The sequence below is a fragment of the Pristiophorus japonicus genome, chromosome 12, assembly GCF_044704955.1.
Source record: "Pristiophorus japonicus isolate sPriJap1 chromosome 12, sPriJap1.hap1, whole genome shotgun sequence".
Classification (NCBI taxonomy): domain Eukaryota; kingdom Metazoa; phylum Chordata; class Chondrichthyes; family Pristiophoridae; genus Pristiophorus; species Pristiophorus japonicus.
The window spans coordinates 120,168,294-120,186,070 of NC_091988.1; positions in this window are offsets into that span (position 1 = coordinate 120,168,294).

Here is a 17,777-nt window from a genome sequence, read left to right on the forward strand (position 1 = left end):
CACAATCACTCAGCAAGTGAATGCTCCGAAACACTGAGCAAGGGAATGATCGCAATCACTCGGCAAGAAAATGATCCCCATTACTCAGCAAGTGAATGATCCCAATCACTCAGCAAGCGAGTGATCCCAATCACTGAGCAAGTGAATGATCCCAATCACTCAGCAATGGAGTGATCGCAATCACTCAGCAGGTGACTGATTCTAATCACTCAGCAAGTGAATGACCTCAATCACTCAGCAAGGGTGTGATCCCAATCACTCAGCAAGGGAATGATCCCAATCACTCAGCAAGGGAGTGATCGCAATCACGCAACAGGGGCATGATCCCAATCACTCGGCAAGGTAATAATCTCAATCACTCAGCAGGGGAATGATCCTTATCGCTCGGCAGGTGAATGATCCCAATCACTCAGCAAGGGATTGATCCCAATCGCTCAGCAAGGGAATGATCCCAATTACTCGGAAATGGAATGATCCCAATCACTCAGCAAGGGAATGATCCCAATCACATAGCAAGGGAGTGATCGCAATCACTCAGCATTAAATGACACCAATCACTCAGCACGGTAATGATCCCAATCACTCAGCAAGGTAATGATCCCAATTTCTCAGCAAGGGAATGTTCCCAATCACTCAGCAAGGGAATGACCCCAATCACTCAGCAAGGGAATGATCCCAATCACTCAGCAAGGGTGTGTCGCAATCACTCAGCAACGGAATGATCCCAATCACTCAGCAAGGGAATGATCGCAATCACTCAGCAAGGAAATGATTCCAATCTCTCAGCAAGTGAATGATCGCATTCACTCAGAAAGGGAATGATGCCAATCACTCAGCAAGGGAATGATTCCAATCACTCAGCAAGTGAATGATCCCCATCATTCAGCAAGGGAATGATCCCAATCACTCGGCAAGAGAATGATGCTAATCACTCGGCAGGTGAATGATCCCAATCACTCAGCAAGCGAATGATCCCAATCGCTCAGCAAGGGAATGATCCCAATCACTCAGCAAGGGAATGATCCCAATCACTCAGCAAGTGAATGATCAGAATCACTCAGCAAGTGAATGATCCCAATCATTCAGCAAGGGAATGATCGCAATCACTCGGCAAGTGAATGATTCCAATCACTCAGCAAGTGAATGATCCCAATCACTCAGCAAGGGAATCATCGCAATCACGCAGCAAGGGAATGACCACAATCACTCAGCTAGTGAATGCTCCGAAACACTGAGCAAGGGAATGATCGCAATCACTCAGCAAGCGAGTGATCCCAATCACTGAGCAAGTGAATGATCCCAATCACTCAGCAATGGAGTGATCGCAATCACTCAGCAGGGGACTGATTCTAATCACTCAGCAAGTGAATGACCTCAATCACTCAGCAAGGGTGTGATCCCAATCACTTAGCAAGGGAATGATTCCAATCACTCAGCAAGGAAATGATCGCAATCACTCGGCAACAGAATGATCCCCATTACTCAGCAAGTGAATGATCCCAATTACTCAGCAAGCGCGTGATCCCAATCACTCAGCAGGGGAATAATCTCAATCACTCGGCAGGGGAATGTCCTAATCACTCGGCAGGTGAATGATATCAATCAATCAGCAAGAGAATGATCCCAATCGCTCAGCAAGGGAATGATCCCAATCGCTCAGCAAGGGAACGATCACAATCACTCTGCAAGGGAATGATTTTAATCACTCAGCAAGGGAATGATCCCAATCACTCAGCAAGGGAATGATCACAATTACTCAGCAAGTGAATGATTCCAATCACTCAGCAAGGGAATGATCCCAATCACTCAGCAAGTGAATGATCGCATTCACTCAGCAAGGGAATGATCCCAATCACTCAGCAAGGGAATGATCCCAATCACTCAGCAAGGGAATGATCACAATCACTCAGCAAGTGAATGATCCTAATCACTCTGCAAGGGAATGATCGCAATCACTCGGCAAGTAAATGATCCCAATCACTCAGCAAGTGAATGATCCCAATCACTCAGCAAGGGAATCATCGCAATCACTCAGCAAGGGAATGATTCCAATCACTCAGCAAGAGAATGACCCAAATCGCTCAGCAAGGGAATGGACCCAATCACTGAGCAAGGGAGTGATCACAATCACTCATCAAGTGAATGATCCCTATCACTCAGCAAGGGAGTGATCCCAATCACTCATCATGTGAATGATCCCAATAACTCTTCAAGGGAATGATCGCATTAACTCAAAAAGGGAATGATGCCAATCACTCAGCAAGGGAATGATTTCAATCACTCAGCAAGGGAATGATCCCAATCAATCATCAAGGGAATGATCACACTTACTCAGCAAGTGAATGATCCCAATCTCTCAGCAAGGGAATGATCCCAATCACTCAGCAAGTGAATGATCGCATTCACTCAGAAAGGGAATGATGCCAATCACTCAGCAAGGGAATGATTCCAATCACTCAGCAAGGGAATGATCCCCATCATTCAGCAAGGGAATGATCCCAATCACTCGGCAAGAGAATGATGCTAATCACTCGGCAGGTGAATGATCCCAATCACTCAGCAAGCGAATGATCCCAATCGCTCAGCAAGGGAATGATCCCAATCACTCAGCAAGGGAATGATCCCAATCACTCAGCAAGTGAATGATCACAATCACTCAGCAAGTGAATGATCCCAATCATTCAGCAAGGGAATGATCGCAATCACTCGGCAAGTGAATGAATCCAATCACTCAGCAAGTGAATGATCCCAATCACTCAGCAAGGGAATCATCGCAATCACGCAGCAAGGGAATGACCACAATCACTCAGCTAGTGAATGCTCCGAAACACTGAGCAAGGGAATGATCGCAATCACTCAGCAAGCGAGTGATGCCAATCACTGAGCAAGTGAATGATCCCAATCACTCAGCAATGGAGTGATCGCAATCACTCAGCAGGGGACTGATTCTAATCACTCAGCAAGTGAATGACCTCAATCACTCAGCAAGGGTGTGATCCCAATCACTTAGCAAGGGAATGATTCCAATCACTCAGCAAGGAAATGATCGCAATCACTCGGCAACAGAATGATCCCCATTACTCAGCAAGTGAATGATCCCAATTACTCAGCAAGCGAGTGATCCCAATCACTCAGCAGGGGAATAATCTCAATCACTCGGCAGGGGAATGTCCTAATCACTCGGCAGGTGAATGATATCAATCAATCAGCAAGAGAATGATCCCAATCGCTCAGCAAGGGAATGATCCCAATCGCTCAGCAAGGGAACGATCACAATCACTCTGCAAGGGAATGATTTTAATCACTCAGCAAGGGAATGATCCCAATCACTCAGCAAGGGAATGATCACAATTACTCAGCAAGTGAATGATTCCAATCACTCAGCAAGGGAATGATCCCAATCACTCAGCAAGTGAATGATCGCATTCACTCAGCAAGGGAATGATCCCAATCACTCAGCAAGGGAATGATCCCAATCACTCAGCAAGGGAATGATCACAATCACTCAGCAAGTGAATGATCCTAATCACTCTGCAAGGGAATGATCGCAATCACTCGGCAAGTAAATGATCCCAATCACTCAGCAAGTGAATGATCCCAATCACTCAGCAAGGGAATCATCGCAATCACTCAGCAAGGGAATGATTCCAATCACTCAGCAAGAGAATGACCCAAATCGCTCAGCAAGGGAATGGACCCAATCACTGAGCAAGGGAGTGATCACAATCACTCATCAAGTGAATGATCCCTATCACTCAGCAAGGGAGTGATCCCAATCACTCATCATGTGAATGATCCCAATAACTCTTCAAGGGAATGATCGCATTAACTCAAAAAGGGAATGATGCCAATCACTCAGCAAGGGAATGATTTCAATCACTCAGCAAGGGAATGATCCCAATCAATCATCAAGGGAATGATCACACTTACTCAGCAAGTGAATGATCCCAATCTCTCAGCAAGGGAATGATCCCAATCACTCAGCAAGTGAATGATCGCATTCACTCAGAAAGGGAATGATGCCAATCACTCAGCAAGGGAATGATTCCAATCACTCAGCAAGGGAATGATCCCAATCACTCAGCAAGGGAATGATCACAATCACTCAGCAAGTGAATGATCCCAAACACTCAGCAAGGGAATGGTCGCAATCACTCGGCAAGTAAATGATCCCAATCACTCAGCAAGAGAATGACCCAAATAGCTCAGCAATGGAATGGTCCCAATCACTAAGCAAGGGAGTGATCACAATCACTCATCAAGTGAATGATCCCAATAACTCATCAAGGGAATGATCGCATTAACTCAGAAAGGGAATGATGCCAATCACTCAGCAAGGGAATGGTTCCAATCACTCAGCAAGGGAATGATCTCAATCACTCATCAAGGGAATTATCACAATCACTCAGCAAGTGAATGATCCCCATCACTCGGCAAGGGAATGATCCCAATCACTCGGCAATTGAATGATCCCAATCACTCGGCAAGAGAATGATCCCAATCACTCAGCAAGCGAGTGATCCCAATCACTCGGCAAGGGAATGATTCCAATTACTCAGCAAGGGAATGATCTCAATCACTCAGCAAGGGAATGATCACAATCTCTCAGCAAGTGAATGGTCCCCCTCACTCAACAAGGGAATGATCTCAATCACTCAGCAAGGGAATGATCACAATCTCTCAGCAAGTGAATGATCCCCATCACTCAGCAAGGGAATGATCGCAATCACTCGGCAAGTAAATGATCATAATCACTCAGCAAGGGAGTGCTCCCAAACACTCAGCAGGGGCATGATCCCAATCCCACGGCAAGGGAATGATCTCAAAACTCGGCAGGGGAATGATCCTAATCACTCAGCAGGTGAATGATCCCAATCACTCAGCAAGGGAATGATCTCAATCACTCAGCAAGGGAATGATCACAATCTCTCAGCAAGTGAATGGTCCCCCTCACTCAACAAGGGAATGATCTCAATCACTCAGCAAGGGAATGATCACAATCTCTCAGCAAGTGAATGATCCCCATCACTCAGCAAGGGTATGATCACAATCACTCAGCAAGTGAATGCTCCCAATCACTCAGCAAGTGAATGATCCCAATCACTCAGCAAGCGAGTGATCCCAATCACTCAGCAAGGGAATGATCCCAATCACTCAGCAAGGGAGTGATCGCATTCACTCAGCAGGGGAATGAATCTAATCACTCAGCAAGTGAATGACCTCAATCACTCAGCAAGGGTGTGAACCCAATCACTCAGCAAGGGAATGATTCCAATCACTCAGCAAGGGAATGATCGCAATCACACGGCATGAGAATGATGCCCATCACTCAGCAAGTGATTCATCCCAATCACTCAGCAAGCGAGTGATCCCAATCACGCAGCAAGGAAATGATCGCAATCACTCGGCAACAGAATGATCCCCATTACTCAGCAAGTGAATGATCCCAATTACTCAGCAAGCGAGTGATCCCAATCACTCAGCAGGGGAATAATCTCAATCACTCGGCAGGGGAATGTCCTAATCACTCGGCAGGTGAATGATATCAATCAATCAGCAAGAGAATGATCCCAATCGCTCAGCAAGGGAATGATCCCAATCGCTCAGCAAGGGAACGATCACAATCACTCTGCAAGGGAATGATTTTAATCACTCAGCAAGGGAATGATCCCAATCACTCAGCAAGGGAATGATCACAATTACTCAGCAAGTGAATGATTCCAATCACTCAGCAAGGGAATGATCCCAATCACTCAGCAAGTGAATGATCGCATTCACTCAGCAAGGGAATGATCCCAATCACTCAGCAAGGGAATGATCCCAATCACTCAGCAAGGGAATGATCACAATCACTCAGCAAGTGAATGATCCTAATCACTCTGCAAGGGAATGATCGCAATCACTCGGCAAGTAAATGATCCCAATCACTCAGCAAGTGAATGATCCCAATCACTCAGCAAGGGAATCATCGCAATCACTCAGCAAGGGAATGATTCCAATCACTCAGCAAGAGAATGACCCAAATCGCTCAGCAAGGGAATGGACCCAATCACTGAGCAAGGGAGTGATCACAATCACTCATCAAGTGAATGATCCCTATCACTCAGCAAGGGAGTGATCCCAATCACTCATCATGTGAATGATCCCAATAACTCTTCAAGGGAATGATCGCATTAACTCAAAAAGGGAATGATGCCAATCACTCAGCAAGGGAATGATTTCAATCACTCAGCAAGGGAATGATCCCAATCAATCATCAAGGGAATGATCACACTTACTCAGCAAGTGAATGATCCCAATCTCTCAGCAAGGGAATGATCCCAATCACTCAGCAAGTGAATGATCGCATTCACTCAGAAAGGGAATGATGCCAATCACTCAGCAAGGGAATGATTCCAATCACTCAGCAAGGGAATGATCCCCATCATTCAGCAAGGGAATGATCCCAATCACTCGGCAAGAGAATGATGCTAATCACTCGGCAGGTGAATGATCCCAATCACTCAGCAAGCGAATGATCCCAATCGCTCAGCAAGGGAATGATCCCAATCACTCAGCAAGGGAATGATCCCAATCACTCAGCAAGTGAATGATCACAATCACTCAGCAAGTGAATGATCCCAATCATTCAGCAAGGGAATGATCGCAATCACTCGGCAAGTGAATGAATCCAATCACTCAGCAAGTGAATGATCCCAATCACTCAGCAAGGGAATCATCGCAATCACGCAGCAAGGGAATGACCACAATCACTCAGCTAGTGAATGCTCCGAAACACTGAGCAAGGGAATGATCGCAATCACTCAGCAAGCGAGTGATGCCAATCACTGAGCAAGTGAATGATCCCAATCACTCAGCAATGGAGTGATCGCAATCACTCAGCAGGGGACTGATTCTAATCACTCAGCAAGTGAATGACCTCAATCACTCAGCAAGGGTGTGATCCCAATCACTTAGCAAGGGAATGATTCCAATCACTCAGCAAGGAAATGATCGCAATCACTCGGCAACAGAATGATCCCCATTACTCAGCAAGTGAATGATCCCAATTACTCAGCAAGCGAGTGATCCCAATCACTCAGCAGGGGAATAATCTCAATCACTCGGCAGGGGAATGTCCTAATCACTCGGCAGGTGAATGATATCAATCAATCAGCAAGAGAATGATCCCAATCGCTCAGCAAGGGAATGATCCCAATCGCTCAGCAAGGGAACGATCACAATCACTCTGCAAGGGAATGATTTTAATCACTCAGCAAGGGAATGATCCCAATCACTCAGCAAGGGAATGATCACAATTACTCAGCAAGTGAATGATTCCAATCACTCAGCAAGGGAATGATCCCAATCACTCAGCAAGTGAATGATCGCATTCACTCAGCAAGGGAATGATCCCAATCACTCAGCAAGGGAATGATCCCAATCACTCAGCAAGGGAATGATCACAATCACTCAGCAAGTGAATGATCCTAATCACTCTGCAAGGGAATGATCGCAATCACTCGGCAAGTAAATGATCCCAATCACTCAGCAAGTGAATGATCCCAATCACTCAGCAAGGGAATCATCGCAATCACTCAGCAAGGGAATGATTCCAATCACTCAGCAAGAGAATGACCCAAATCGCTCAGCAAGGGAATGGACCCAATCACTGAGCAAGGGAGTGATCACAATCACTCATCAAGTGAATGATCCCTATCACTCAGCAAGGGAGTGATCCCAATCACTCATCATGTGAATGATCCCAATAACTCTTCAAGGGAATGATCGCATTAACTCAAAAAGGGAATGATGCCAATCACTCAGCAAGGGAATGATTTCAATCACTCAGCAAGGGAATGATCCCAATCAATCATCAAGGGAATGATCACACTTACTCAGCAAGTGAATGATCCCAATCTCTCAGCAAGGGAATGATCCCAATCACTCAGCAAGTGAATGATCGCATTCACTCAGAAAGGGAATGATGCCAATCACTCAGCAAGGGAATGATTCCAATCACTCAGCAAGGGAATGATCCCAATCACTCAGCAAGGGAATGATCACAATCACTCAGCAAGTGAATGATCCCAAACACTCAGCAAGGGAATGGTCGCAATCACTCGGCAAGTAAATGATCCCAATCACTCAGCAAGAGAATGACCCAAATAGCTCAGCAATGGAATGGTCCCAATCACTAAGCAAGGGAGTGATCACAATCACTCATCAAGTGAATGATCCCAATAACTCATCAAGGGAATGATCGCATTAACTCAGAAAGGGAATGATGCCAATCACTCAGCAAGGGAATGGTTCCAATCACTCAGCAAGGGAATGATCTCAATCACTCATCAAGGGAATTATCACAATCACTCAGCAAGTGAATGATCCCCATCACTCGGCAAGGGAATGATCCCAATCACTCGGCAATTGAATGATCCCAATCACTCGGCAAGAGAATGATCCCAATCACTCAGCAAGCGAGTGATCCCAATCACTCGGCAAGGGAATGATTCCAATTACTCAGCAAGGGAATGATCTCAATCACTCAGCAAGGGAATGATCACAATCTCTCAGCAAGTGAATGGTCCCCCTCACTCAACAAGGGAATGATCTCAATCACTCAGCAAGGGAATGATCACAATCTCTCAGCAAGTGAATGATCCCCATCACTCAGCAAGGGAATGATCGCAATCACTCGGCAAGTAAATGATCATAATCACTCAGCAAGGGAGTGCTCCCAAACACTCAGCAGGGGCATGATCCCAATCCCACGGCAAGGGAATGATCTCAAAACTCGGCAGGGGAATGATCCTAATCACTCAGCAGGTGAATGATCCCAATCACTCAGCAAGGGAATGATCTCAATCACTCAGCAAGGGAATGATCACAATCTCTCAGCAAGTGAATGGTCCCCCTCACTCAACAAGGGAATGATCTCAATCACTCAGCAAGGGAATGATCACAATCTCTCAGCAAGTGAATGATCCCCATCACTCAGCAAGGGTATGATCACAATCACTCAGCAAGTGAATGCTCCCAATCACTCAGCAAGTGAATGATCCCAATCACTCAGCAAGCGAGTGATCCCAATCACTCAGCAAGGGAATGATCCCAATCACTCAGCAAGGGAGTGATCGCATTCACTCAGCAGGGGAATGAATCTAATCACTCAGCAAGTGAATGACCTCAATCACTCAGCAAGGGTGTGAACCCAATCACTCAGCAAGGGAATGATTCCAATCACTCAGCAAGGGAATGATCGCAATCACACGGCATGAGAATGATGCCCATCACTCAGCAAGTGATTCATCCCAATCACTCAGCAAGCGAGTGATCCCAATCACTCAGCAAGGAAATGATCCCAATCACTCAGGAAGGGAGTGATCGCATTCACTCAGCAGGGGAATGATTCTAATCACTCAGCAAGTGAATGACCCCAATCACTCAGCAAGGGAGTGATCCCAATCACTCAGCAGGGGAATGATCTCAATCACTCGGCAGGGGAATGATCCCTATCACTCGGCAAGTGAATGATCCCAATCACTCGGCAAGAGAATGATCCCAATCACTCGGCAAGGGAGTGATCACAATCACTCAGCAATGGAGTGATCCCAATCACTCAGCAGGGGAATGATCTCAATCTCTCAGAAAGCGAATGATCTCAATCACTCAGCAGGGGAATGATATCAATCACTCGGCAGGTGAATGATCCCAATCACTCAGCAAGGGAATCATCGCAATCACTCAGCAAGGGAATGATTCCAATCACTCAGCAAGAGAATGACCCAAATAGCTCAGCAATGGAATAGTCCCAATCACTAAGCAAGGGAGTGATCACAATCACTCATCAAGTGAATGATCCCAATAACTCATCAAGGGAATGATCGCATTAACTCAGAAAGGGAATGATGCCAATCACTCAGCAAGCTAGTGATCCCAATCACTGAGCAAGTGAATGATCCCAATCACTCAGCAATGGAGTGATCGCAATCACTCAGCAGGTGACTGATTCCAATCACTCAGCAAGGGAATGATCGCAATCACTCGGCATGAGAATGATGCCCATCACTCAGCAAGTGATTCATCCCAATCACTCAGCAAGCGAGTGATCCCAATCACTCAGCAAGGAAATGATCCCAATCACTCAGGAAGGGAGTGATCGCATTCACTCAGCAGGGGAATGATTCTAATCACTCAGCAAGTGAATGACCCCAATCACTCAGCAAGGGAGTGATCCCAATCACTCAGCAGGGGAATGATCTCAATCACTCGGCAGGGGAATGATCCCTATCACTCGGCAAGTGAATGATCCCAATCACTCGGCAAGAGAATGATCCCAATCACTCGGCAAGGGAGTGATCACAATCACTCAGCAATGGAGTGATCCCAATCACTCAGCAGGGGAATGATCTCAATCTCTCAGAAAGAGAATGATCTCAATCACTCAGCAGGGGAATGATATCAATCACTCGGCAGGTGAATGATCCCAATCACTCAGCAAGGGAATGATCCCAATCGCTCAGCAAGGGAATGATCCGAATCACTCAGCAAGGGAATGATTCCAATCACTCAGCAAGAGAATGATCCCAATAACTCATCAAGGGAATGATCGCATTAACTCAGAAAGGGAATGATGCCAATCACTCAGCAAGCTAGTGATCCCAATCACTGAGCAAGTGAATGATCCCAATCACTCGGCAATGGAGTGATCGCAATCACTCAGCAGGTGACTGATTCCAATCACTCAGCAAGTGAATGACCTCAATCACTCAGCAAGGGTGTGATCCCAATCACTCAGCAAGGGAATGATCCCAATCACTCAGCAAGGGAGTGATCGCAATCACGCAACAGGGGCATGATCCCAATCACTCGGCAAGGTAATGATCTCAATCACTCAGCAGGGGAATGATCCTTATCGCTCGGCAGGTGAATGATCCCAATCACTCAGCAAGGGATTGATCCCAATCGCTCAGCAAGGGAATGATCCCAATTACTCGGAAATGGAATGATCCCAATCACTCAGCAAGGGAATGATCCCAATCACTCAGCAAGGGAGTGATCGCAATCACTCAGCATTAAATGACACCAATCACTCAGCACGGTAATGATCCCAATCACTCAGCAAGGTAATGATCCCAATTTCTCAGCAAGGGAATGTTCCCAATCACTCAGCAAGGGAATGATCCCAATCGCTCAGCAAGGGTGTGTCGCAATCACTCAGCAACGGAATGATCCCAATCACTCAGCAAGGGAATGATCGCAATCACTCAGCAAGGAAATGATTCCAATCTCTCAGCATGGAAATGATCCCAATCACTCAGCAAGTGAATGATCGCATTCACTCAGAAAGGGAATGATGCCAATCACTCAGCAAGGGAATGATTCCAATCACTCAGCAAGTGAACGATCCCCATCAGTCAGCAAGGGAATGATCCCAATCACTCGGCAAGAGAATGATGCTAATCACTCGGCAGGTGAATGATCCCAATCACTCAGCAAGCGAATGATCCCAATCGCTCAGCAAGGGAATGATCCCAATCACTCAGCAAGGGAGTGATCCCAATCACTCAGCAGGGGAATGATCTCAATCACTCGGCAGGGGAATGATCCCTATCACTCGGCAAGTGAATGATCCCAATCACTCGGCAAGAGAATGATCCCAATCACTCGGCAAGGGAGTGATCACAATCACTCAGCAATGGAGTGATCCCAATCACTCAGCAGGGGAATGATCTCAATCTCTCAGAAAGAGAATGATCTCAATCACTCAGCAGGGGAATGATATCAATCACTCGGCAGGTGAATGATCCCAATCACTCAGCAAGGGAATGATCCCAATCGCTCAGCAAGGGAATGATCAGAATCACTCAGCAAGGGAATGATTCCAATCACTCAGCAAGAGAATGATCCCAATAACTCATCAAGGGAATGATCGCATTAACTCAGAAAGGGAATGATGCCAATCACTCAGCAAGCTAGTGATCCCAATCACTGAGCAAGTGAATGATCCCAATCACTCGGCAATGGAGTGATCGCAATCACTCAGCAGGTGACTGATTCCAATCACTCAGCAAGTGAATGACCTCAATCACTCAGCAAGGGTGTGATCCCAATCACTCAGCAAGGGAATGATCCCAATCACTCAGCAAGGGAGTGATCGCAATCACGCAACAGGGGCATGATCCCAATCACTCGGCAAGGTAATGATCTCAATCACTCAGCAGGGGAATGATCCTTATCGCTCGGCAGGTGAATGATCCCAATCACTCAGCAAGGGATTGATCCCAATCGCTCAGCAAGGGAATGATCCCAATTACTCGGAAATGGAATGATCCCAATCACTCAGCAAGGGAATGATCCCAATCACTCAGCAAGGGAGTGATCGCAATCACTCAGCATTAAATGACACCAATCACTCAGCACGGTAATGATCCCAATCACTCAGCAAGGTAATGATCCCAATTTCTCAGCAAGGGAATGTTCCCAATCACTCAGCAAGGGAATGATCCCAATCGCTCAGCAAGGGTGTGTCGCAATCACTCAGCAACGGAATGATCCCAATCACTCAGCAAGGGAATGATCGCAATCACTCAGCAAGGAAATGATTCCAATCTCTCAGCATGGAAATGATCCCAATCACTCAGCAAGTGAATGATCGCATTCACTCAGAAAGGGAATGATGCCAATCACTCAGCAAGGGAATGATTCCAATCACTCAGCAAGTGAACGATCCCCATCAGTCAGCAAGGGAATGATCCCAATCACTCGGCAAGAGAATGATGCTAATCACTCGGCAGGTGAATGATCCCAATCACTCAGCAAGCGAATGATCCCAATCGCTCAGCAAGGGAATGATCCCAATCACTCAGCAAGGGAATGATCCCAATCACTCAGCAAGGGAATGATTCCAATCACTCAGCAAGTGAATGATCCCAATCATTCAGCAAGGGAATGATCGCAATCACTCGGCAAGTGAATGATTCCAATCACTCAGCAAGTGAATGCTCCGAAACACTGAGCAAGGGAATGATCGCAATCACTCGGCAAGAAAATGATCCCCATCACTCAGCAACTGAATGATCCCAATCACTCAGCAAGCGAGTGATCCCAATCACTGAGCAAGTGAATGATCTCAATCACTCGGCAGGGGAATGTCCTAATCACTCGGCAGGTGAATGATCTCAATCAATCAGCAAGAGAATGATCCCAATCGCTCAGCAAGGGAATGATCCCAATCGCTTAGCAAGGGAACGATCACAATCACTCTGCAAGGGAATGATTTTAATCACTCAGCAAGGGAATGATCCCAATCACTCAGCAAGGGAATGATCACAATTACTCAGCAAGTGAATGATTCCAATCACTCAGCAAGGGAATGATCCCAATCACTCAGCAAGTGAATGATCGCATTCACTCAGCAAGGGAATGATCCCAATCACTCAGCAAGGGAATGATCCCAATCACTCAGCAAGGGAATGATCACAATCACTCAGCAAGTGAATGATCCCAATCACTCGGCAAGGGAATGATCGCAATCACTCGGCAAGTAAATGATCCCAATCACTCAGCAAGTGAATGATCCCAGTCACTCAGCAAGGGAATCATCGCAATCACTCAGCAAGGGAATGATTCCAATCACTCAGCAAGAGAATGACCCAAATCGCTCACCAAGGGAACGGACCCAATCACTTAGCAAGGGAGTGATCACAATCACTCATCAAGTGAATGATCCCTATCACTCAGCAAGGGAGTGATCCCAATCACTCATCATATGAATGATCCCAATAACTCTTCAAGGGAATGATCGCATTAACTCAAAAAGGGAATGATGCCAATCACTCAGCAAGGGAATGATCCCAATCTCTCAGCAAGGGAATGATCCCAATCACTCAGCAAGTGAATGATCGCATTCACTCAGAAAGGGAATGATGCCAATCACTCAGCAAGGGAATGATTCCAATCACTCAGCAAGGGAATGATCACAATCACTCAGCAAGGGAATGATCACAATCACTCAGCAAGGGAATGATCCCAAACACTCAGCAAGGGAATGATCGCAATCACTCGGCAAGTAAATGATCCCAATCACTCAGCAAGAGAATGACCCAAATAGCTCAGCAATGGAATGGTCCCAATCACTAAGCAAGGGAGTGATCACAATCACTCATCAAGTGAATGATCCCAATAACTCATCAAGGGAATGATCGCATTAACTCAGAAAGGGAATGATGCCAATCACTCAGCAAGCTAGTGATCCCAATCACTGAGCAAGTGAATGATCCCAATCACTCAGCAATGGAGTGATCGCAATCACTCAGCAGGTGACTGATTCCAATCACTCAGCAAGGGAATGATCGCAATCACTCGGCATGAGAATGATGCCCATCACTCAGCAAGTGATTCATCCCAATCACTCAGCAAGCGAGTGATCCCAATCACTCAGCAAGGAAATGATCCCAATCACTCAGGAAGGGAGTGATCGCATTCACTCAGCAGGGGAATGATTCTAATCACTCAGCAAGTGAATGACCCCAATCACTCAGCAAGGGAGTGATCCCAATCACTCAGCAGGGGAATGATCTCAATCACTCGGCAGGGGAATGATCCCTATCACTCGGCAAGTGAATGATCCCAATCACTCGGCAAGAGAATGATCCCAATCACTCGGCAAGGGAGTGATCACAATCACTCAGCAATGGAGTGATCCCAATCACTCAGCAGGGGAATGATCTCAATCTCTCAGAAAGAGAATGATCTCAATCACTCAGCAGGGGAATGATATCAATCACTCGGCAGGTGAATGATCCCAATCACTCAGCAAGGGAATGATCCCAATCGCTCAGCAAGGGAATGATCCGAATCACTCAGCAAGGGAATGATTCCAATCACTCAGCAAGAGAATGATCCCAATAACTCATCAAGGGAATGATCGCATTAACTCAGAAAGGGAATGATGCCAATCACTCAGCAAGCTAGTGATCCCAATCACTGAGCAAGTGAATGATCCCAATCACTCAGCAATGGAGTGATCGCAATCACTCAGCAGGTGACTGATTCCAATCACTCAGCAAGGGAATGATCGCAATCACTCGGCATGAGAATGATGCCCATCACTCAGCAAGTGATTCATCCCAATCACTCAGCAAGCGAGTGATCCCAATCACTCAGCAAGGAAATGATCCCAATCACTCAGGAAGGGAGTGATCGCATTCACTCAGCAGGGGAATGATTCTAATCACTCAGCAAGTGAATGACCCCAATCACTCAGCAAGGGAGTGATCCCAATCACTCAGCAGGGGAATGATCTCAATCACTCGGCAGGGGAATGATCCCTATCACTCGGCAAGTGAATGATCCCAGTCACTCGGCAAGAGAATGATCCCAATCACTCGGCAAGGGAGTGATCACAATCACTCAGCAATGGAGTGATCCCAATCACTCAGCAGGGGAATGATCTCAATCTCTCAGAAAGAGAATGATCTCAATCACTCAGCAGGGGAATGATATCAATCACTCGGCAGGTGAATGATCCCAATCACTCAGCAAGGGAATGATCCCAATCGCTCAGCAAGGGAATGATCCGAATTACTCAGCAAGGGAATGATTCCAATCACTCAGCAAGAGAATGATCCCAATAACTCATCAAGGGAATGATCGCATTAACTCAGAAAGGGAATGATGCCAATCACTCAGCAAGCTAGTGATCCCAATCACTGAGCAAGTGAATGATCCCAATCACTCGGCAATGGAGTGATCGCAATCACTCAGCAGGTGACTGATTCCAATCACTCAGCAAGTGAATGACCTCAATCACTCAGCAAGGGTGTGATCCCAATCACTCAGCAAGGGAATGATCCCAATCACTCAGCAAGGGAGTGATCGCAATCACGCAACAGGGGCATGATCCCAATCACTCGGCAAGGTAATGATCTCAATCACTCAGCAGGGGAATGATCCTTATCGCTCGGCAGGTGAATGATCCCAATCACTCAGCAAGGGATTGATCCCAATCGCTCAGCAAGGGAATGATCCCAATTACTCGGAAATGGAATGATCCCAATCACTCAGCAAGGGAATGATCCCAATCACTCAGCAAGGGAGTGATCGCAATCACTCAGCATTAAATGACACCAATCACTCAGCACGGTAATGATCCCAATCACTCAGCAAGGTAATGATCCCAATTTCTCAGCAAGGGAATGTTCCCAATCACTCAGCAAGGGAATGATCCCAATCGCTCAGCAAGGGTGTGTCGCAATCACTCAGCAACGGAATGATCCCAATCACTCAGCAAGGGAATGATCGCAATCACTCAGCAAGGAAATGATTCCAATCTCTCAGCATGGAAATGATCCCAATCACTCAGCAAGTGAATGATCGCATTCACTCAGAAAGGGAATGATGCCAATCACTCAGCAAGGGAATGATTCCAATCACTCAGCAAGTGAACGATCCCCATCAGTCAGCAAGGGAATGATCCCAATCACTCGGCAAGAGAATGATGCTAATCACTCGGCAGGTGAATGATCCCAATCACTCAGCAAGCGAATGATCCCAATCGCTCAGCAAGGGAATGATCCCAATCACTCAGCAAGGGAATGATCCCAATCACTCAGCAAGGGAATGATTCCAATCACTCAGCAAGTGAATGATCCCAATCATTCAGCAAGGGAATGATCGCAATCACTCGGCAAGTGAATGATTCCAATCACTCAGCAAGTGAATGCTCCGAAACACTGAGCAAGGGAATGATCGCAATCACTCGGCAAGAAAATGATCCCCATCACTCAGCAACTGAATGATCCCAATCACTCAGCAAGCGAGTGATCCCAATCACTGAGCAAGTGAATGATCTCAATCACTCGGCAGGGGAATGTCCTAATCACTCGGCAGGTGAATGATCTCAATCAATCAGCAAGAGAATGATCCCAATCGCTCAGCAAGGGAATGATCCCAATCGCTCAGCAAGGGAACGATCACAATCACTCTGCAAGGGAATGATTTTAATCACTCAGCAAGGGAATGATCCCAATCACTCAGCAAGGGAATGATCACAATTACTCAGCAAGTGAATGATTCCAATCACTCAGCAAGGGAATGATCCCAATCACTCAGCAAGTGAATGATCGCAATCACTCAGCAAGGAAATGATTCCAATCTCTCAGCATGGAAATGATCCCAATCACTCAGCAAGTGAATGATCGCATTCACTCAGAAAGGGAATGATGCCAATCACTCAGCAAGGGAATGATTCCAATCACTCAGCAAGTGAACGATCCCCATCAGTCAGCAAGGGAATGATCCCAATCACTCGGCAAGAGAATGATGCTAATCACTCGGCAGGTGAATGATCCCAATCACTCAGCAAGCGAATGATCCCAATCGCTCAGCAAGGGAATGATCCCAATCACTCAGCAAGGGAATGATCCCAATCACTCAGCAAGGGAATGATTCCAATCACTCAGCAAGTGAATGATCCCAATCATTCAGCAAGGGAATGATCGCAATCACTCGGCAAGTGAATGATTCCAATCACTCAGCAAGTGAATGCTCCGAAACACTGAGCAAGGGAATGATCGCAATCACTCGGCAAGAAAATGATCCCCATCACTCAGCAACTGAATGATCCCAATCACTCAGCAAGCGAGTGATCCCAATCACTGAGCAAGTGAATGATCTCAATCACTCGGCAGGGGAATGTCCTAATCACTCGGCAGGTGAATGATCTCAATCAATCAGCAAGAGAATGATCCCAATCGCTCAGCAAGGGAATGATCCCAATCGCTCAGCAAGGG